Source organism: Eptatretus burgeri, chromosome 15 (genome assembly GCF_056783735.1).
Source record: "Eptatretus burgeri isolate ZD-2024b chromosome 15, Ebu_testis_v1, whole genome shotgun sequence".
NCBI lineage: Eukaryota > Metazoa > Chordata > Myxini > Myxiniformes > Myxinidae > Eptatretus > Eptatretus burgeri.
In genome coordinates, this window is record NC_140975.1 from 41,653,049 (window position 1) to 41,676,363 (window position 23,315).

The following is a 23,315-nucleotide window of genomic DNA, read 5'->3' on the forward strand; positions in this document are numbered from 1 at the left end:
GCAGATTTACCAACGATTTCACGAGGCATCTGGGACTGAGCTGATCCAACAGCATTCACAAACCATCCAACATCCATTCCACATTCACATCTTTCTAACCTCCACCCTCCCCCTATAGCAGCAGCATCATCATCATAATAATCTCTGAGCTAAGTCTTGTGTTTTTAATTCAAGGCAGAGGACAGTACGAACGAGTACGTAATATTGTTGCGAATCTGGAAATCGATGACACTCAACATTCAGGTCCTTTTGCTCAGTTATCTCGGTAAGTACGTGTTCTATAGATAGCTCGCCTTCCATTGTTTAATGGGTAAATCTATGTAAATGTGCTGTGATTTATTTTAATAGTTAGGGTTCAATCAGAACAACAACAAAGGAGAACGACCCCCACCTCTGCAAAGAAGAAGAAGAAGAACCCTCCCGTCCCGAGATTCAGCAAGGTAAACAGCCCCCACCCGCGTTTGCAGGGTTTGCATGAGGGCGAATGAGTCACGCCGGAAACGAGGCGGGGCTAAGAGGGATAAAAAGGAGACCCTCTGCTTTGCTCAAGAGATTGGGGGGGGGGGGGGTTGTTCTGGTGCTGGTTCGGTTTTGGCTCCGCTTTGTGGTCAGGTTCGGCTGGCTCTTCTTGGTTTGTGGAGCTCTTTGTGGTCTCTGCTTGGTTTCCGGCTTGGTGTGACTCCCTGGCCTCATCTTGGTTGGTGGTTCTTCGGGGAAGCGACGCATCTTCGGGAAGGATCGGCGCCTCGTCTCGCCAGCACGTGTTCCGGAGCGCGAGGGGATCCGACGGAGCTCGGAAAGGATCGCGGCTTGCGGTGGTTGGAACCAGCTCGCCTCGCTGGTGCCCGGTCCGAACACCTGGAAGACCACACGAGGTGGAAAGGTCCCAGATAGGTCCTGGGCTTCAGCTCATCTGTCCCTCTAAGCTGAAGTCCGTATTAAAAGCATCAGCCACCATTTATTGGGTGTGTGTGTGTGCGTATGTGTGTCCGTGGGCCCGTCTAACAAGTAGAAAACTGTTAAGTGCTTTGTGTGCTCTATATAATTGCATTGCAATTCTTATATTCGGTATAGCTCTGCTTTATGTGCTCCCCTCATTTCCCCATTGCAGTATAAATAAACCCCAATTGTTAAATGTTTTCAGCTCGTCCGCGTTCCTTCTTTCATTGACTGAGCATGTCGTGCGTGAGGGATTAGTTGGCCATTGCCGTGGTTGCAGGATAATTCGGTCTGACGGTTCTCGGCGATTAAAACCGCTCGGGATCGCACACGGAACGAGCTCGCCAAGCGGCTCGGTTTCGTACGAGTTCCGTCGAGGGTGAAATTCCCCAGTAGTTGGACCATGTGGGCACTTAGCTAAATTGAGGTTGGCAATCGACCCTACCCCATGTGGTCTACCCATTGGCGGATTTCGGTCTAAAAGGGACCCGTCTTCTCCGGACTTTTCCGGAGAAGTACGATCTGAATTCCGGGCGATCGGTCGAGTCGACTTGTGGCTCCGTGTGGCGGTCGCACTCACGGCCGACGCGCCGGCACCGTAACAATTTGTTTACCATCACCTACCTTACTGTTTTGTAAAAATCACCTCGCCGATTTATAATAAATTTAAAAGGTGAAAGTCTTGTGTTTTTTATATTTTACACTATTTGTTTTCTTTACATGTTTATTTCAATGTTAACCTTCACTATATATATATATATATATATATATATATATATATATATATATATATATATATATATATATATATATATATATATCCCTGTGTGTCGTAAGAGGCGACCAGGGTTGTGTCAGGAAGGGCATCTGGCGTAAAAACCTATGCCAAATCATTATGCGGACAACAAAGCGAATTTCCATAGCGAAATGGAGACCGTTGATCCGCTGTGGCGACCCCTAACGGGAGCTAGCCGAAAGAAGAAGTAGAAGATATATATATATATATATATATATATATATATATATATATATATATATATATATATATATATATATATATATATATATTTTACATGTTTATTTCAATTGTAATGTGTTTATTTCTGGCTGCTGTCGATCTTCCTCAATACATCCTTGAAGCCTAAGAATCAAACCACTCTTTTCTCATTGGTCCTTGCTTTCCACGACTGTGGTTTTAACTGTACCTCTCTGGACACAGTGATAGGTTGTGGACTTAGCTGGCGGTTGTGGTTGTTTCGACATCATCCGAGGAACTCGTACCAGGCTCCCATACTGGTCCCATGACTGTTACAAAACATATAAATGAAAACGAGACCCAATCACGTCTTTCACCCCTAATTGGAGGGAATAATCAATCGGCTCTCACCAAATCAATTACCCAAGGTGGCTAGGATTATAAACAAATTGACTCCTCCCATGCTCTTCTAGCCAAAGAAAGCTGCACAAGGTAAGCCGTTTGCTGTTTCAAACTCTACCCGAGTTTCTCTTCAGCTGAAAAAGATTCACAGGTAGTATTAGTCTGGCAGATATGTGAAAAAAATGTGCCTTTAGTGATACAAGCATGAAATTTGGCACACTGCCAGGGCAGTATCTTACAAAGATTTTTGGATATAGGTACATTCCAGATTCTTCCCAGAGCCAAAATGGCGGCCATTTTACAAAATATCCGATTTTGTGTTGTACAAGGAGGATACATGTGGATACAACTATATTTAAGAAGCATACCAGTGGTTTTATTTAACTAGATATAGATTCTAGCAAATAAGAAATAACAAATAAAGGTGACAAAGCGTGAATAAACCATTTATTTGGTCATTTTTTGGTGCGTTTTTGCACTTTTGGACGGTTTTCTCCAACAAACTCTTCAAAAAACTGTTATCAAGCACCATGGAATGACTGTTGTTCATTTAACACTCTTGAACTCAGAGGAAGTGCTTCTGTTTGATCCTAACATCAACTTACAGAGTCAAAATTATACAGTGGAACCTCTAGATCCAGGTAACAGAGTCTACTATGATGCATGGATACATGTGTACATGTTACATAATTATCATCTGTGATCTCTCTTGTCCCAGTTCTACTCTCTTGTACACTCCCCACCACAGTGACATAGAGCTGTGCACTGGAGTGCAGCCTTGACACACTTGCACTGTCCTCTGCATCCCTTTTTGCAGCCACACCTTAGTAGTTGCCGACATGCCTCAGTTGCCTCTGGGAGGGTTGTCCAGTATATGTCCCAGCCATTATCGGTGTGAACCCACCCCCAGTCATTGGGCGATGGGAGCTCTGGTGTGGACACCATCATCTGGCCCCAACAGTAGCCGGCTTGGTAGGTAGCTCTCTTGATGTGCTGTTTCAGGGCTTCACGAGTTGGTGGGAGAGCATCCATTGATCTGCTATTCTGGGTGAACAGATACTTGCGACACTCATTGATATGTTCCTGGCTACTGGTGCGATCATAGAGCACAACAACAAAACGCTCCAGTGCATCCATGTGGTCATCTACGGCTGAAGGAGTTGGCGTGGCAGCCAAGGCACAGAATGCTGCAGTGACATCAGTGACCTCATCACAGGCTTTCCAGGTTTCCCATGCTTTTTTCTTCCCCCTGCCTCCAAAGCTTGGAACGGTGTCGCATCCAGTGAGGGCATGGAAGAATGGCAAACCTCAACACTTGCTAGGTCCCAGTGCCACAGACATCTCGTGAGCTGCCAAGAACCTGAAGTTCTTTCCTGTGCCAAAAGCAATCCAAAGCTCATCAATGTCCAGACGTCCAGCTGCTGTCACCGCAAGGACCACGACATCAGTATCTACTGTACGGATCGACACTTTGCTGTATCTCTGCCTCACAGCGTCTTCAGCATGGAGTAGCATTCTTGTGTCAGCCTCTTCATGGCTACAAGGGGCAAGACCAGCAACATCTCGGGCCTGCGTACAAACCACATCTTTGTGGTGGGTGCTGATGACTTGTTTGTCTGTGTCTGTTGTTGCTACTCTGGTGGCTAGGAAGTCAAACAACTCCATCTTGTTCTCATCTGTGCGAAGAAAGGTCTGCCAGTTTCCAGGAATGGAACTAGATGGCTCGACTCGTCTCCTGATGCCTTTGCCTCTTCCTAGTGTCTGCCTTCAAACTGTCTGTGAGGTATTCATCCCAGACAATATCCATCCTGCTCGTATGCTGCAGCTGAGATGTGATGTATGGCAAGAATACTTCTGATGCATACTCGTTGAAGGTCTTTGCTGTGCCAGGTGGCAGCATACTGATGATCGCTGCACCACCAAGGATGATGACTTCAACTGCTGGACTAGCAGCAGCAGCAGCAGCAGCAGCATTCTCCTGTTGAGGGACCAGATCTTCTAAGCAGCCAACCAGATCAGACTTTGTTCCAAGTCTCATCTTGCCCATGTGTGACAGTGCAGGGGGACATGCTTGGTTCTCATGTTCGAAGAACTCAAGATCTCCATCATGTATCTGGGACGCAATGAACAACCTGGAGAACAGGGAGCAGTCGTTCTTCAGAGATGAAACCTGCAGCTGTGCTCTTGACTTCTCTCTGACTGGAGGTCGGCTGAAGAGAGGGAGGTTGTTTCTCTTGATTGGGTCGGTGATGGTCTTTGTCTGGTTGATAAGTCTCTCATGGACATAGGAGTCATGCGGTTCTTGTCCCAGCTTCTCGATCTGGCGTACAGTATTGATAACTGCTGGGTCTGCCAGGTCTCTGCTGTCTAGCACCAGGAGATCCTTGCTGTCATGACAAAATGGGTTGCCCATCTCCCCCATGACTTGAGTGAGTGAACGCACATCTCTAGCAAAGGCTACCTGTGTGTGCTTGGTCTGCTCGTGGTGTTTGTGAACAGCCTTCTTGGTCTCTGATGTGGCCTGGAACTCAGCGATCACTCTGGCCATTTCTGGACCAGACACCATCCAGCGGCGTAATGCAGCGGGATTCTCTGTCAGGCCTACAGCTCCTCCGTCACCCTTAACTAATGCGTTATTCTGCTCGTGGGCTTGGTCGATGGCCATCGCAGAAAACGCATGAGTGGTCTTCTTTACTGTGAAGTTGCCGGCAAGAAACTGCGTGTATACACTTGCATGTTTGGTCGCCAGTGTCACCATGTCGCGCAGGTGAACTGGTATCCACCTGGCGTAGTTGGTATGACCCAAGACGAAGAACCAGGGGACAATCTTGCTCAGGGCATCAATGTATAGCAGGAAGTTCCCTTCACGGACCGATCTGACGGAGATTAGGACAGTGAGTTCCAACTGCAGAATGATCCACCAGAAGTGGAACTGCGGACTGGCTTGCACACGTTCAGCACACCAGTCTTCTAGATCCTGTCCCTCATCTGTTCCTTGGCTGAAGGCTTTCTGTAGGAGAAAATAGAGGCCACTGGCTGTGACCTGGTGAGCTCGCCGAGTGCGTGTAACATGGGCAGCCTTCAGGAAGGAATCAGCAGTACCAGTTGTAGCAACTCCTGCATGCACCAGAGCTCCTGTCCACCCACTGCTATCCAGAAGATCACCCAGAGTTTTCAGTGCAGCCATCTCAATGTGGAGTCCACCAATTAGGATGACGAAGTGATCTTCTCATTTGATTTTTGATCTATTTATATTTCCAGAAACAATATTCAGGTAACATTCACATGCATGATCATATTGCAGAGCTCTTGTTCCAGCCATGCATTATTGCGATGTTAAACTGTTATCTGTGTCCCTCATAGACCACCGTAGATGCATTTTTTAGTTAAATATGAAGTAGATAATGAAGCATGTGCATACTAGTTGATAATAATCATATTATACTCACTACATTGTGTTTTGCACCAAGCACATATGACTTTGCTGACCTTGTAGGCAGAATTTGTTATTCGTGGCAGCCATTTTGTAAAATGGCCACCATTTTGACCCGAGGGGTAATCTGGAATGTCCCTATATCCAAAATGTTTACCAAATTTCATGCTTGCATCATCAAAGGCACAAAACTACCAGAATATTTCACATATCTGCCGGACTAATATACTGTGCATGAGAATCCCAATTGATGCTACACACCCCCTCAGTTGCTGAACTGGTTTCATACATTATTGGTGAGTCATTTGTGACACCCCCTGGGTGTAATTGATTGGGTGAGAGCTGATGGTGGCACCTGGAGGTGATGCTACACAATACACATTTACATTAATAATTTGCATTGCCCCCCCCCCGCCCCCTAAAAACCACCGGCAGAGATAAAAACGATCCTATACATGAAGTGGGGTCATGCTGATCCTATGTAGCAAGTCCAGGTGTAATTAGTCCAGAACTGTTGGAGGAGTTGTGCGACAAACAAACACTAGTCCGTGAATTCTACTAAGGATATACATTCGAGAGCACGTAACACATCGACCATTATAAAGCTTACAGTGTGAGTGTGAGAAATGTTTGAGGATATCTCAAAGACTCAATAGCTCAGTGGGCTGTCACTGTTTAAGTGATGATGTCCTTGGGAATGAGTCAGATTTTTTCACACTAACCCATGCAAGAATTTATTCCTGTTTGTTAAATATTTAAATATATATATATTTATATATATATATATATATATATATATATATATATATATATATATATATATAAATATATATATATATATATATATATATAAATATTTCGGCACGCCCCTTTCTTTGTTCCACCATCAGATTTTTGTTACTGCATGAAATGAAACAAGATTTGGCACATATACTAATGATATTATTGTAACCGGGCGTAGTGGCGTGCGCCTGTAATCCGTCTACTCGGAGGCTTGGGTTGGAGGATTGCTTGAGGACGGGAGCCCTGCACTGGGCCGCGCTATGAGAGGGTGTAGGGCAGCCCGGAATCATGGTGAAACCCAATCCTTATCCCTGTGTCGTAAGAGGCGACCAGGGTTGCGTCAGGAAGGGCATCTGGCGTAAAACCTGTGCCAAGTCAGTATGCGGATCATAACGGATGATCTGCTGTGGCGACTCCTAACGGGAGCAGCCGAAAGACGAACAACAACAACACTAATGATATTATTGTCTTCCTTAAGAGGCCCCTCAAAATTCGTTTTGATGCATTTTCACAAACTCCAACGGATTCCATTCAAATTCGGTACGATTATGGCTTTTGGTCCAACTTCGGTCATTGGCTATAAATTTTTCCATAACACTTCCGATATTCGAAAAAATCGATAAATCGATATCCCTTATGGGATTTTCCATTCAAATCCACTCAAGTTTAAGGCCTACGGGGACGCAAATTTCCACTTTGCCCCGGGCGCTGTTTACTTCCGCTACGCCAAGCTGTTAGGGTTAGGGCTAGGGTTTGGGTTAGTGTTAGGGTTAGCTACCCTAACAGCTAACCCTAACAGCTAACCCTAACCCTAACAGCTAACCCTAACCGCTAACCCTAACCCTAACAGCTAACCCTAACCGCTAACCCTAACTGCAACCCTAACCCTAACCGCTAACCCTAACCGCTAACAGCTATTCAGGAAATTTGCAAGAAAGCCCGGGCATCGCCAGGCTTTATTGCTAGCCCGAGCAATGCCGGGCATTACTACTAGTATATATATATATATATATATATATATATATATATATATATATATATATATATATATATATATATATATATATATATATATTGTTGTGGTTGAGGAAATTCGCAAACCACCATTCAGGTCCCGTAGGTGAGATATCTCTGTAAGTATATGTGTAGTTAGCCCAAACCCGTTGTTTAGAGGGAATAAATGTGATTCATTCGGGCTGCGACCCTTCAAGATAGCCGTTTTTCTGTTCTATCTGTATTTTGAACCAACCACGTCTCAACCGCCATCACACAACAACCACCAACCGCAACGCCGCTTCACAAAAACAACAACAACGCCAACAGCCACGACCTTTACCGTCACAACTCGCTCTCGCAATCATCGCATCACCGCCATTCCAAGCGTCACCGTGGCCAGGGACCACCACAATAAACCCTCCACCACCTTCACCTCTCCTCCTTCTGCCGCCATTCCCGCACCGCTTGTGGGCACCGATCCTGGACTCGTACAGGGCGCGCACCGAGCAGCGGGTGCAAAAAGCGGCCTTTCCGGGGAAGTCAGATCAGGAATGATTCACGCCCACTTCTGTTCCGTCCTATCAGCGAGCGCGGGGCGATTTGGCCCCGCCTCCAGGCGCGTCGGAGTAGAATCGATATATGCAAATTCGAGGATCAGGAATGATTCACGCCCACTTTTCCTCCGTCCAATGGGCGAGCGTGGCTCCGCCCCCGAGCCGATCCTGATCCGAAAATCTGCATATGGTTTCTCCTGCTGACTATAAAGCGCCGAGCGCGGGGCGAATCGAGGGAGAGAAGAGTTTCTGTTTCGGGCTCGAGTTGGAGAAGAGTTTCTGTTTCGGGCTCGAGTTGGAGGGGAGGTTTTTCTGTTTCGGGCTCGGGCGAGTCGTGGCGGCGGCGAAGTGTGGCAGCAGCAGTCAAGACGGGTCTGGAGGAGAGGCGGTCTGTCGGGGAGCTGCAGAGAGGAGAAGCCGGGAACGCAGTCGAGGGCGCAGTGGAGTCGCTCGTCGCGGGACCCAAGCAAGCCAGCTATCCTCTTTCCTCAGAGCATCAACAACCCCCCCCTGTTTCCCCCTGCGCTGAGATAGTGCGAAAAGGGGGCCCCATTCCCACCCCATTCCAGGCAGTGTCAGCGAGGCCCGCGGAGGAGCGCGGAGTCGGGGCACCGCCGCCATTTTGCGGATCATCACAAGACGGGTAGGCTCTACGCGGTCTCGCGCCCACAGCTCACGTCTGCCCCCTTGTCGTAGAGGGTGGCCCTTTTTCTTTTGCTTTGGAGTATATGTGTTGTCGGCGCCGTCTGTAAAGTAAAACTGTGTAAGTGTTGCCGTGTGCTCGCGTAGTCGGTAGTAGATCTGCATTGTGTTTCTTTTGTTGCAATTGCTTTTGGTGCATAATTGTTGTGTTTCTTTTACATTTGCTTTTGGTGCATAATTGTTGTAATTGTATATGTGTGCTTTCCGTTTGCTGCGGAATAAATGTGAATTATGTTGAACTGTTTTTCCCGTTTCGCTTCGTCTTTTCTTTAATTGAATCTCCATCTTACTTCACGTAAAGGATTGGTAGTGGGCTAAATACACCCGAAAATTAATCGGAACCGTCGAGGTTGACGATAACACCGCTCGGTTATCCCGATAGTACGGAACGGGTCGCTTAAAGTGGCCCATGTCCGAAGTCGATCTGCGGCGAGGTGCGATCGCCTGGTCTACCCTCTGTGTGGGTACTTAGGTAGGTCGAATTTGGCGAACAACCCTATCCCACGCGGGGGGCCAATTGGCACGATCGTGGTGAGGCCGAAAGGCCCACCTGTGACTAGTTCCCGGCGTTAGTCCGAGAGGGTCACGACGGAATTGTCCGTCCGGTGGGCGACGTGCCGCGATTCGAGTTACGTGGCCGCTCGCACGCCGGCGGGCGCGAATTCACAACAATATATATATATATATATAATATATATATATATATATATATATATATATATATATAATATATATATATATATATATATATATATATATATACATACATACATGCATGCATACATACATACAGCAGAGGTGGAGTTTATAATGAGGCTGTTTATATGGAAAAATCTAAAAATTCCCCACCTGCTTTTCTGGCATTCAAGAGAAACATTGTTTCCCTCCCCTCCACTTAATTGGTGCCAGGAATGACCATTTGGCTCAACACATCTGTGTTGTCAAACATGCTATGATTCATGTAAAAATATTCTTCTATCACCTTTAAATGGTGAGGCAGCTTCGCCACATTTTTAAAATATGGGGACCAACTGGATGACAATACCAAATTATTTTTCCTGTTCTTCATTCGCTACTTAGCTGTGACCTTTTGCAAGGATCCTTCCAATCATTAGAAAATGGAGCGTTTACGATTCGTCTCACGAGATTTCACTTATTCTGCGCTTGATATAAAATCAGGAAAATCCAGTTTATCATTCACAACACAAATACGGTGGCAAAAAAAAGCACAATGGGGCATATACCTAAATATAAGATATGTTTATTCTTACTAAAAATATATCCTGTACTCATGTCTTGGGCTAGTGTGAATTCTAAAACTGCATTTAAATGCAGGCGACCTATGTACAATCTGACAGCATGGAACAAATCGTGTATCAGGAATCAAACCGAGGCAGTACGTCTTGTTTGCACAACAGCACATCATTGATCCTATCGAATGCATCCAAATTGGATTGACCAATCAATACAAGAATGAACCAAATGGAGAAAAAGCTTCAACCAATATGAATTAGCCAATCCTGAGAGATATATTTCTCCGTGAGTTACCAAGGACAACAACCTCTAAAGTCAGCAATATACTGAGGCGGTTCATGTGTGTGAATCACAGACAAATCACCTCGATGTTGCTGGGGCTATGCCCAAGATCCAGCAATATCATTTAGATCATATGGGATGGGGAAACATAGTTTTGTCACACTTGTTAAGGCCTAATGGCTTTTTTGCATGTCTTGCATCCTCATGAGCACCTTGAATAATTTGAGGTACATGAGACCATGGAGTGTGTGCACATAACATAAAATGGTGATATGGACATGCGGTATAAATGCACTCCAGGTGCCATTATCCATCCAGCCACATCCTGCCGTTCATTCTCGGAATAAACGTCACCGAGCAGGAAGGAAAGTTGGTTGTTGCTTCCATACTTCCTTTTTTCTAATGTTTTGAAAAACATAATGGACTGATAAGTTGTTACCTTTTTTTTTTCTCAGAATATTCAGGCCATTGAAATACAACAGCATTCAATTCTCTGTATCAGAATTTTTCCATGTTGGTGGTCACCTCTTTCACGAGGACCTTGCAGAGCTGATTAGCTACATGTGACAGAAGTATTGATCTACTCCTGGGCACAATCAAGTCAAAATGAACTTTATCGAAAACCTCTAGAAGTCCTGATGTGAAACTGTCATCTGTCCGTGTTTGGGTGAAACATCAATCAAACTATGTAAGAGTTGGCTGCCCCAAATTTTCTCCGATGAAAGGTGGAGCTTGAGTAGTTTTTAATGGTAAGGTAACCAACCGAAGTTGTGCTCTTAATATTTAATTCACTGGGCCTGCTGATTCGTCTGAAATGAGGAGGTAAAAGCGGTGGAAATTATTTTCAATGTGAAGAAGTATGAGCTCACATTGGGACACTTCTGGAAGATCTGTTGCAGGCACTTTACCTTCATCTGATCAAAAAAATAAAAAGAATGTCAATTCCAATTGCGACCAGAACCCAATGACCCTGCTATAGAATATGCATGTATCTTTGAACTGCAAGAGGCCCTTCTGGGGATGCAGTCATGACATGGTCACGACGGTATCATCACAGCATTCGTCCAGGTCGGAGAACTTAATTAATCATCTACGTAGAACTCCCGACCGCTAAGTATAATCGTGATGCCACCTGCTTGTGATTGGTGGGGACAATGTGTCCATGTGGCAGATGTAATTTGTTGGTTCCAGATCGTGCAGTAATAGCTGTAATGGGACTCAATCTGGTGTCATCACCAACCACAGTTATGGATGTATCATTAAGCAGTTTATATATATATATATATATATATATATATATATATATATATATATATATATATATATATATATATATATATATATATATATATATATGTATATATGTATGTGCGTGTGTGTGTTTGTATAAGATTGGGGCAGTTGGGATAACACATTTTAAAGAAGAAGGCGCTTCCTTGCTGGTGAAACATTGCCCTGAGACCGGGTCTGCTCTCGCTGTTTTACTCAAATTGGCAGAGTCGATCAAGTTTTTTTACATTTGGTTGGAACCGCCTTCTTCATACATATATATATATATATATATATATATATATATATATATATATATATATATATATATATATATATATATGTTGTTGTTGTTCGTCTTTCGGCTGTTCCCGTTAGGGGTCGCCACAGCGGATCATCCGTTATGATCCGCATACTGATTTGGCACAGGTTTTACGCCAGATGCCCTTCCTGACGCAACCCTGGTCACCTCTTACGACACAGGGATAAGGATTGGGTTTCGCCATGATTCCAGGCTGCCCTACACCCTCTCATAGCACGGCCCAGTGCAGAGCTCCCGTCCTCAAGCGATCCTCCAACCCAAGCCTCCTAGTAGCCGGATGGCGAGTGGCGAAGCACGCCACTACGCCCGGTTATATATATATATATATATATATATATATATATATATATATATATATATATATATATATATATATATATATATATATATATATAAAAATAAAAACATATACATGTATATAATACATGAAGAAGGCGGTTCTTTTAAAGGGCAAGCAATCGGTAGAGTGCATACCTCCACCACGTATTGCCTGATCCACGAGAACATATCGGGACCAATACATTTTTGAAATATCATGCTATACAGTGCTCTATCGTTTTTGGCCCGATCTGTCAATGGTGAAGAATCACTTTAAAAATTAAATAACTCTTGTATCCAGATCCGGATTCGGATCTTCACCAAAATTGAATCAATTATTCCTTGGCACACACCCAACATGTCCACCAAGTTTTGTTCGAATCCGTTCACAATTTTTTGAGATATCATGCTATATATCGTTTTTGATCCGATCTCTCATTGGTGAAGAATCGCTTAAAAATTCTAGTACCCGTATCTGGATCTGGATTTTCACAAAAACCTAATCAGTTCCTCCTTTTCTCACACTCAACCTATCCACAAAATTTCACTTGAATCCATCCACAACTTTTTGAGATATCCTGCACAAAGACAAAGAAACAGACAGACAAACAGACAAAAAGGGGTGAAAACATAACCTCCTTCACCTTCTGTGACTGAGGTAATGAGGATAGTGAAAAAAACACAAGAAAACTTTTTAGTTACGATTTTGTTGTGGCCTGTTCCAAGTCAAGGCATTGATGAACAGGCCACCAAAAATGGTGGCTTAAGACTCCAGCGAGTTGACAAAGAACAGATCAAGATGGTAAGCCACCATCTTCCTGAGGCTTATTTATTTTTTTTTTTTTGTGATGAGTACCCCCTAAATTATCTTCAAAAGGGGTGTTTTAATTGATCCAAACACCTAATTTTTAGCCATGCACTACTTTGGAGTTCCCTAAGTATGCAGGCAAGGATTCAGACTGCTAGGTTTCATGGTTTTGAAGTTATGGAGGACACACACACACACACACACACACACACACACACACACACACACACACACACACACACACACAATTATTAGTTACTGGCAAATACCATACGTCGCTTCGCTAACGGGAATACTAAAGGGGGGAAGGCGGGGAAAAAGAGGGGGGAAGAGAGAAAGAAAGAGAGAGAGGAGGAGGAAGAGTAAAGGAGTGGGGGGGGGGAAGGAGAGAGGAGGGAGGCGGAGCGAGAAGGGGTGTGGAAGCGAGTAGGGGTGTGACAGCGAGGAGGGGTGTGACAGCGAGGAGGGGTGGAGGGAGGGAATACAGTGTGAGGTGAGATGAAGGGAAGGCAGACATGCAGTGCAGCGTTAATTACGATTCATACTGTCGCTTCAAAATGATTCTGCATAGAATCACAGTGAAGTGGGAAACAAAATAAGATCTGAAATCCATTTTCTGCGAGTCAAATTATAAATACGGCCCAGAGACAAACACCGCCCAACATGTATGGGGACAAAACCCACCGGACGCATCCGGAGCCAAGCCCTCTGGAGACAAACACTGCTCTGCTGCATACAGAAACAAACTCCCATCTGGACACTTCCAGAGACAAACACCGCCTGGACACATCCAGAGACAAACACAGCCTGGACACATCTGGAGATATACTCTTGTCCGTACATAAACACTGCCTGGATGCATCCGGAGAAAAACACCACCCCGAAGCGTTCGGAGACAAACACTGCCCTAATGCGTCCATAAACAAACACCGTCCTGATGCGTCTGGAGACAAACAGTGATACTCAAGGGGGGAGAAAGAGGGGGTGGGGGAGAAAGAGAGTGGTGGGAGAGAGAGAGGGGGGAGAGTGAAGAGGTGGAAGGAAAAAGAGAGGAGGGAGGGGGAGCAAGGAGGGGTGTGGGAGCCAGTCGGGATGTGAGAGCGAGGAGGGGTGTGGGAATGGAAGACAGTGTGATGTGAGAGGAAGGGAAGGCAGATGTGTGGTGGCGTGTTAATTTCAATTCATACTATCTCATCAAAATGATTCTGCATGCAATAACAGTGAATATGGAAACAAAATAATGTCTGAAATCCATTTATGACTGGTCATACTATAAATACGGCTCAGAGACAAATACCTCCCAAAACGTTGGGAGACATAACCCGCTGGACACATCTGGAGCCAAGCAGTTTGGAGACAAACGTGTGGATGTGTCAAGAAACAAACTCCCATCTGGCCAAGTCCAGAGGCAAACACCACCCAGACAGGTCCAAAGACAAACTCCCGTCTAGACATAAATACCGCTCAGACACGTTTGGAGACAAACAATGCCCAGACATATCTGGAGCCAAGCGGTCTGGAGACAGACACTGCTTGGATGCATCCAGACGAACCCCCATCTGGACACGTCCAGAGATAAACTCCCATCTGGACACATCCAAGATAAACTCCCTTTCCGGGGATAAACTCCTGTTCAGACATAAACACCGCCCGGATGCATCCCGGGACAAACATCTTCCAGACACGTCCAGAGCAAACACCACCTGGATGCATCCGCAGCCAAGCTGTCCAGAGAAAAACTCCCATCTGGAAATGTCCAGAGATAAACTCTCGTCCAGAGATAAACTCCCGTCCAGACATAACAACCACCCAGACACGTCCGGAGACAAACAGCACCCAGCCATGTCCGGAGAAAAACACCGCCCGGACTTGTCCGGAGACGAACTCCCGTCTGGACATAAATACCGCCCCGATAAGTTCTGAGACAAACACTGCCCAGACACATCCGGAGCCAAGCTGTCCAGAGACAAACATCTGCCCAGACACGTCTGGAGACAAACTCCCATCTGGACACATCCAGAGACAAACTCCCGTCTGGAGATAAACTCCTGTCGGGATATGAATACTGCTTGGATGTGTTCGGAGGCAAACACCGTCCAGGCACATCTAGAGACAAACTCCCATCTGAATAAAAATACCACCCAGATACATTCGGAGACAAACACTGTCCAGACACGTCCGGAGCTAAGGTGTCCAGAGATAAACTCCTGTCTAGACATAAACACTGCCCAGACATGTCCAGAGACAAAAAACGCCCAGATGCATCCAGAGCCAAGCTGTCCGGAGACAAACGCCACTCAGACACGTCCGGATACAAACACCATCCAGACATAACCACTGTCCTGATATGTGCAGAGATAGAGAGAGGGGTGTGGGAGGAAGGTGCTGTACTGTATTGGAAGGGGGTAGAGAAAGGATGGTACAAAGAGAGAGAGAGGGGTGAGGGTTGGGGGGTTAGCAGAGAGAACATGTTATGCTTTATGAACAACATACACACACACACACACACACACACACACACACACACACACACACACACACACACACACACACACACACACACACACACACACACACACACACACACACACACACACACACACACACTAGTTCTTGGTCGATTGGCAATTTTCGGGAATCAAAAGGTTGGAGTCAATGAGATTACCGACTACAGTACTTACTGTATACCCCGGTGTATGTATGTGTATGCCCCGGTTAGAATAGGTGTACCATATCCCTGTGTGTCGTAAGAGGCGACCAGGGTTGCGTCAGGAAGGGCATCCGGCGTAAAAACCTATGCCAAATCATTATGCGGACAACAAAACGAATTTCCATACCGGATCGGTCGAGGCCCGGGTTACCAACGACCGCCACCGGTACCGGTGGTCAGCAGGGTACCAGTGGAAATTGTGCTACTGCTGGGCGAAGGAGGAGAAGGAGACGGGGAAGGCGAGTCCGGAGGCAGTGGGAGAGGGGGAAGGGTAGAAGTGTGGAGGTGAGAGTTGGAACTCTGAATGTTGGGACGATGACTGGCAAAGGGCGAGAGTTGGCTGATATGATGGAGAGAAGAAAGGTGGACATACTGTGTGTACAAGAGACCAAGTGGATGGGGAGTAAGGCGAGGAGCATTGGAGGTGGTTTCAAACTGTTCTACCATGGTGTGGATGGGAGGAGAAATGGTGTCGGGATAATCCTGAAGGAAGATCATGTCAAGAGGGTATTGGAGGTGAGGAGGGTGTCGGACCGAGTGATGAGTGTGAAGTTGGAAATTGAAGGGGTGATGATGAATGTCATCAGTGCATATGCCCCACATATGGGGTGTGAGATGGAATATAAAGAAGATTTCTGGAGTGAGTTAGATGAAGTGGTGGAGAGTGTATCAAAGGATGAAAGAGTGGTGATTGGAGCAGATTTCAATGGACATGTTGGGGAAGGGAATAAAGAGGATGAGGAGGTGATGGGGAGGTACGGTCTCAACAAGAGAAATGTGGAAGGGCAAATGGTGGTAGAGTTTGCAAAAGAATGGAAATGGCAGTGGTAAACACGTATTTCAAGAAGAAGGAGGAACACAGGGTGACATACAAGAGTGGAGGAAAGTTCACACAGGTGGATTACATCTTAAGTAGGAGATGCAACCTGAAAGAGATTAGTGACTGTAAGGTTGTGGCAGGGGAGAGTGTAGCTCGACAGCATCGATTGGTGGTCTGTAGGATGACTTTAGAGGTGAGGTTGAGGAAGAGAGTGAGGGCTGAACCAAGGACCAGATGGTGGAAGCTGAAGGAGGAAGACTGTTGCGTGAAATTTAGGGAGGAGGTGAGACAAGCGTTGGATGGTGGTAAAGATGGGTGGGATGATTGGGCAACGACAGCAGAAGTTGTGAGGGAGATTGCTCGGAAGGTACTTGGTGTGACATCTGGACAGAGGAAGGAAGATAAGGAGACTTGGTGGTGGAATGAGGAAGTACAGGAAAGTATAAGGAAGAAGGGGTTGGCGAAAAAGAAGTGGGATAGTCAGAGAGATGAAGAAAGTCGGCAGGAGTATAAGGAGTGGCGTCGAGAAAAGCAAAAGAGAGGGTGGCTCAGGCCAAGGAAAAGGCATATGACGAGCTGTATGAGAAGTTGGATACAAAAGAAGGGGAAAAGGATTTATACCGATTGGCAAGACAGAGGGACCGAGCTGGGAAGGATGTGCTGCAGGTTAGGGTGATAAAGGACGCAAATGGGAATGTGCTGACGAGCGAGGAGAGTGTGTTGAGAAGGTGGATGGAGTACTTTGAGGAGCTGATGAATGAAGAAAATGAGAGAGAGAGAAGGTTGGAAGAGGTGGAGATAGTGGATCTGGAAGTGGGGTGGATCAGTAAGGATGAAGTGAGGACTGCTATGAAGAAGATGAAAAGTGGAAAGGCGGTTGGCCCAGATGGTATACCAGTGGAGGCATGGAAGTGCTTAGGAGAGATGGCAGTGGGGTTGTTAACCAGATTGTTTAATAAAGTCTTGGAAAGTGAGAGGATGCCGGAGGAGTGGAGATTAAGTGTACTGGTCCCGATTTTCAAGAATAAGGGTGATGTGCAGAGCTGTGGAAATTACAGAGGGATAAAGTTGTTAAGCCACACCATGAAGTTGTGGGAAAGAGTAGTGGAAGCTCGGTTGAGAGGAGAGGTGATGATCTGTGAGCAGCAATATGGGTTTATGCCAGGAAGGAGCACCACTGATGCGATGTTTGCTTTGAGAATGTTGATGGAGAAGTATAGGGAAGGCCAGAAAGAGTTACATTGTGTGTTTGTGGATTTAGAGAAAGCTTATGATAGGGTGCCAAGAGAGGAGTTGTGGTATTGTATGAGGAAGTCGGGAGTGTTGGAGAAGTATGTGAGGATCGTGCAGGATATGTATGAGGACAGTGTGACAGCGGTGAGGTGTGCGGTAGGAATGACGGACCGGTTTAAGGTTAAAGTGGGATTGCACCAAGGATCGACTCTGAGCCCTTTCCTGTTTGCAATGGTGATGGACAGGTTGACGGACGAGATCAGACTGAGTTCTCCATGGACCATGATGTTCGCGGATGACATCATGATCTGTAGGGAGAGTAGGGAGCAGGCTGAATTGAGCCTCGAGAGGTGGAGGTACGCACTGGAGAGAAGGGGAATGATAGTCAGTCGGAGTAAGACGGAGTACATGTGCGTAAATGAGAGGGAGGGTGGTGGTATGGTGTAGTTGCAAGGAGTTGAGGTGGGGAAGGTGGATTGGTTTAAATACTTGGGATCAACTGTCCAAAGTAACGGAGAGTGTGGGAGAGAAGTGAAAAAGAGAGTGCAGGCAGGATGGAGTGGGTGGAGAAGAGTTGCAGGAGTGATTTGTGACAGAAGGGTAGCTGCAAGAGTGAAGGGGAAAGTATACAACACGGTAGTGAGACCACCTATGTTGTATGGTTTGGAGGCGGTGGCGCTAACAAAAGACAGGAAGCAGAGCTGGAGGTGGCAGAGTTAAAGATGCTGCGATTCTCGTTGGGGAGGACGAGGATGGATGGGATAAGAAATGAGTGTATTCGAGGGACAGCGCAGGTAGGACGGTTTGGAGACAAAGTGAGAGAGGCGAGATTGAGATGGTTTGGACATGTGCACAGGAGGGAAACAGAGTATATCGGGAGAAGGATGTTGAAGATGGAGCCGCCAGGCAGGAGGAGAAGAGGGAGGCCAAAGAAGAGGTTCATGGATGCGGTGAGGGCGGACATGCGGGTGGTTGGAGTGTCAATGGAAGATGTGGAGGATAGAGCGAAATGGAGACAGTTGGTCCGCTGTGGCGACCCCTAACGGGAGCAAGCCGAAAGAGGAAGAAGAGTACTTACTGTATACAACCCAAACATCTTGAGTAGCTTTCACTGAAAAAAAAAAAGGATCCGCAGTGAGTGAACTATTCCCTCAGAATGACGTAGCTCCGTATTGCTATTGAGTATAGGGTGCTCGTCAAGTGGCTTATGCATTCAAGCTAGCACTCCAATTATATGGTTGATAAGGAACGGCTGGTCAGGCTATTGCTGCATACCATAGAGGATCCCTTTAACTTCAAAGCCGGTCTTCACCGCGCATGCAGCAGTTAAATAAATAAAATGAATTCGTTTAAATAATGACTTTATCCATAAAAGAGTTGCTGTTTAATCTAGAACAACGCTGGAGACATCGCAAAGTTTAATTGCCCGTGAAAGAAACATTGCAGATAATCCGCCATGTTGCCTGCTCGCCTGTGCATGTGTCACGTGGTACATTGTTCGTAGTCCGCACAAACGTGATAAGTTTATTTTATAACATCCGTTTTTCACCAGATTTGCTTTGATTCCCTGTAGAGCACCTCGTGAAACCTCTGAAAATATAGACACAGATCTGGCAGACGCTATGGATAGGCAGTGCCTTTGGGCGACAGAAGGCAAGGTCAAGCAGTGGATGCATTAAATCATATCGCTAAATGAAGCTGGTTAATTTTGGCACGTTCCTAAATTTTTTGTTCATTCAATATAATTCTCCAAACAGGAGGAAAAAGAAAAGTTTAATGCTTTGGGAATTTCATATTTTCTTGTGTATATATATGGAGAAGGGGGGGGGGGGGAAATAGCCTTGCTTGCTTAAAGTAAATAGGTGTATCATCTTACATTTAAGACTTATTATTTCTTTAAATTATCAGATTTCACTCCAGATTTCAACACTTATTTAGTCCAGACGATATCCAATGTTCCAAACTGAAATAATATTTCGATCATATACTTTATTTAGTCCGTGAGAGTTGATTGTCAAAAATTGTATCATATGGTGCATGGAATCGCTCCAAGCTCCAAACTTTAAATCTATAGCAGTTACAAAACTGATGTATTCAGCAATTCGTAGCTATGATGAACAGGCATTCAATAATATGAATGAGGAAAGTGAAAAAACAACAACTTTTATCATGAAGAAATTGTTGCGGCCTGCTCCAAGTCAAGGCGTGGTTGAGCAGGCCAAAACACATGGCAGCTTCAGACCCCAGCGAGGTTACCCAGGAAATGCCTTAAGACCGCAAAGAGCAAGGTGGCTGAGGATGCGCCTGATAAAGGATATAATTAAATAAGGCCGTAAATTATCTTCAAAAAGGGGTGTTTTAATTAACCAAAACACCCAATTTTCACTCTTGCACTTCCTTGGAATTCCTTTCATATGCATGCAAACTTTCAGGCTGCTAGGTTTTAGGGATTTGGAGTTACGGAGGACACACACACACACACACACACACACACACACACACACACACACACACACACACACACACACACACACACACACACATACACACACACTGACACACAAACATATATTAGTATAGACAGATAGATTATTATTATTGTTGTTGTTATTGTTATTGTTATTATTTTGATGAAGGAGAAGATTTGCCGGTTTTGACCAATTTCAGGTTTTTTGCTATCTTTTCTTTTTGCTTTTGTCATGGTCTGGAGTATTTAAAAGTGATACCTGCCTAAAATATCAGCTACAGACTGGGTGGGCTCTCATTTGTAGCCTCTAGTAACTTTTTTAAGAGAAGATACTCCAACTTTGGTTTTGGAAATAGCGCGTGGGACCGACATTTTTATTCCGCACCATCCCTACATAGAGAGTGCTGGCACCCATCCCTACATAGAGAGTGCTGGCACACTCTTTGATCTTGATCTTTCTCTTTCTGTCCCTGTCCCTGTCCCTGTCCCTGTCCCTGTCCCTGTCCCTGTCCCTCTCTCTCTCTCTCTCTCTCTCTCTCTCTCTCTCTCTCTCTCTCTCTCTCTCTCTGTCTCTCTGTCTCTGTGTCTCTCTGTCTCTCTGTCTCTCTGTCTCTCTCTCTGTCTGTCTCTCTCTGGTGAGCAGTATAAAACAAGTGAGAAGGAGAATTTTCCCAAGTCCTCAATGCTAACTGATGAAGGTTCATTCTCTTTACAGAAGCTGTAATTAAAGGCATTATTGCAAATTTCTTATTTGTTTGCTTCGTTGCGCTTTATATTGGCCAGAAATTAAGAGCTTGCTCGAGACTTTTATGCACAAACATGCGTAAAGCCGCAGATATCTTGCTTCACGGAAAATAATTTATTTATTGCGCCCTTGCAGGCAGATTGTGGCTTTTTCCTTTTTCATTTTAAAACACGAATTTAATATGAGTTAGATGCTCACTCAACTGCAGGTTTCAATAGTGTATCTTGAGGGTAAATCCACATATCGAACAGTAATCAGCAGTGTGATTGGAAGCCGAGGTGCTGAGCTAAGGTCTTCAGTACCTCGGCCGACATGAAGAGGAAATGATCTCAGAAAGTCCGCAAAGTTTCCTCGGATGCTTTCGCAAAAGGGGGAAGAGGGAAACAGGAAAACAAGAAAACCCACAAAAACCTCACCATCGCTTGCCTCGCCCAGGGAGAGGCAAACTGACTCAGAATCACACGGAAAGAGACAGAGAGAGGGAGACAAAGGCGATTTTGTTGAGGCCTGAGTAGCAAACGGTTTGACATCGTCAGGACCCAACCAGAGGTTTTGGGTGGAGAGTATTGGGTTGGAGGTAGGGGCTGGGGCAGCTGTTACCAAGAGAGACGAGAAGGCCAAGGAACTTGAAAGGTGTGAGCTACCCATATTGTTTATAGACATTTTTGTGGCACCCCAATTTGCCTTTCTTTCTCCTATCTTGTGTTAACAGAATTCTGAGTGGCAAATATTTATAATCACTAACCTTGTTATTCGAATATTTACTGGAAATTATTTAACATTTGTTATTATTTTTGTTGTTTTAACTTTTATGTGTATAATATAATGTGACAACTCGTCTTGAACACCTGTCTTTTCTTGAAATATTCTCCGTTTCACGTTATCCCTGCATGTGCATTACCATGTTGCAAAGCCTGTCATTGCTCTTAAGTTTGCTTCATTTCTGTAAATTACTTGCTCTGTTTGTTTTGTTATATCCACAAAAGTAATGGTGATTGAAACTTGAATTTTTTTATTGCCATGGATGCTCATTTATCCATGCTACCATGTCTTCATAAGAATGAAGTGGTCATCAATTTAACGTGATGACTTGAGTGTAATGCAAGACGTTGTGATGTATCATGATGCTACTTTTGCCTTTGGCATTAATATTTACTCTGTACTGGGGTTTTTTCATTATTTTAGGAAAAATCTCCAAATATATATATATATTTTTTGTATACCTTGGTCGAGGCTCATATGAGAGCTAACACACAACTCACAGCAAGGAGGCATGAGACAAGAGGGGCGGGAGTGGAAGGGACAAAACAGTGGGGAACAGACACATTAGGTGAACTGTGGAAGGGAGAGGGATGGGAATGGGACGGGGAACATGGCGAAGAGAAGATGGACATTTCAGGGACTTTCAGGAAGGAAAGCAGGAGAAATGAAGGAAGTGGGCTTGGGTGGATTATCGGGGGTAGAAAAGATCGAGGATTTGGATGGGGGAAGATAAGAGGTGGTGGTGAACAGCTGTTTTGAAAGCCTGGAGGGAAGAATGGGAAAGAATAGAGTGAGGAAGTTTATTTCAAAGGTGGGAAAAAAGAGGAATGAAAGAGTGAAGATGAGCAGTGATTCGTGATTTTGGTAGTTTTACCAGAAGGGGGTTGTTGGCGGACCTTGAGCGCCCTGTGGAAATGTGGTGGGGACAAATCGCAGAGAGAGCAGGGGGGCAAGGCTGGAGAGGAGTCGGTAGAAGACAGAAAGACCACCGACCAACCTGTGGTGATTGAGTGAGAGGCCCAAAGACTCAGCTTCATTGTGGGAGATGCCGATGATCTTAAATGCCCTGGTTTCGACAGCGTGAAGCCGAGAAAGGTGGGAGGCAGGAGCACCAGCCCAGAGGGGAGAGCAGTACTCCATCAGGCTACGGACAAAAGCTTTGTTAGTGGTCAGGAGCTCAAGAGGGCCGATGAAGGACTTAGCACGACGGAGGATTCCCAGTCGGCGACTGGCTTTTGAGGCGAGGTTGGAAATGTGACTTTCCCAGGAAAGGTCATGGCAGATAGTGAGACCTAGAAGCTTGAAAGAAAAGACTTCTTCCAGAGGATTGTTGAGAAAGTGGATGGGGGGGGGGTGGTTTCTAAACGGTCCTTTCGAAGAGACATAGTGAGAGAGTGAGATTTGTCTGGATTGAAAGACATGTTCCACGTGTTGGACCAGTTTGTGATTTTATCCAGATCTGCAGTGAGCGAAGAAGCTGCTGCTTGCCGGTCTGAGGGATGACAGATGGTACGGCAGAGGGTGGAGTCGTCGGCAAAGA

The 23,315-nt window shown here is 45.4% G+C and overlaps 1 protein-coding gene across 9 annotated transcripts in view; it reads left to right on the plus strand.

Moving 5' to 3' along the window:
• LOC147012031 (phosphoinositide 3-kinase regulatory subunit 5-like) overlaps positions 1 to 23,315 on the plus strand; it is a 325,466-nt gene that overhangs the window by 175,317 nt on the left and 126,834 nt on the right. Inside the window, exon 1 of one of the 9 annotated variants that reach the window (XM_085858072.1) lies at positions 21,460 to 21,646. The exons of the other annotated variants lie outside the window; for them this stretch is intronic. The gene's annotated coding sequence lies outside the window, so the exon portion shown is untranslated. Of the gene's footprint in view, positions 1 to 21,459; positions 21,647 to 23,315 lie in introns of those variants that run through there. 9 annotated transcript variants of the gene reach the window in all.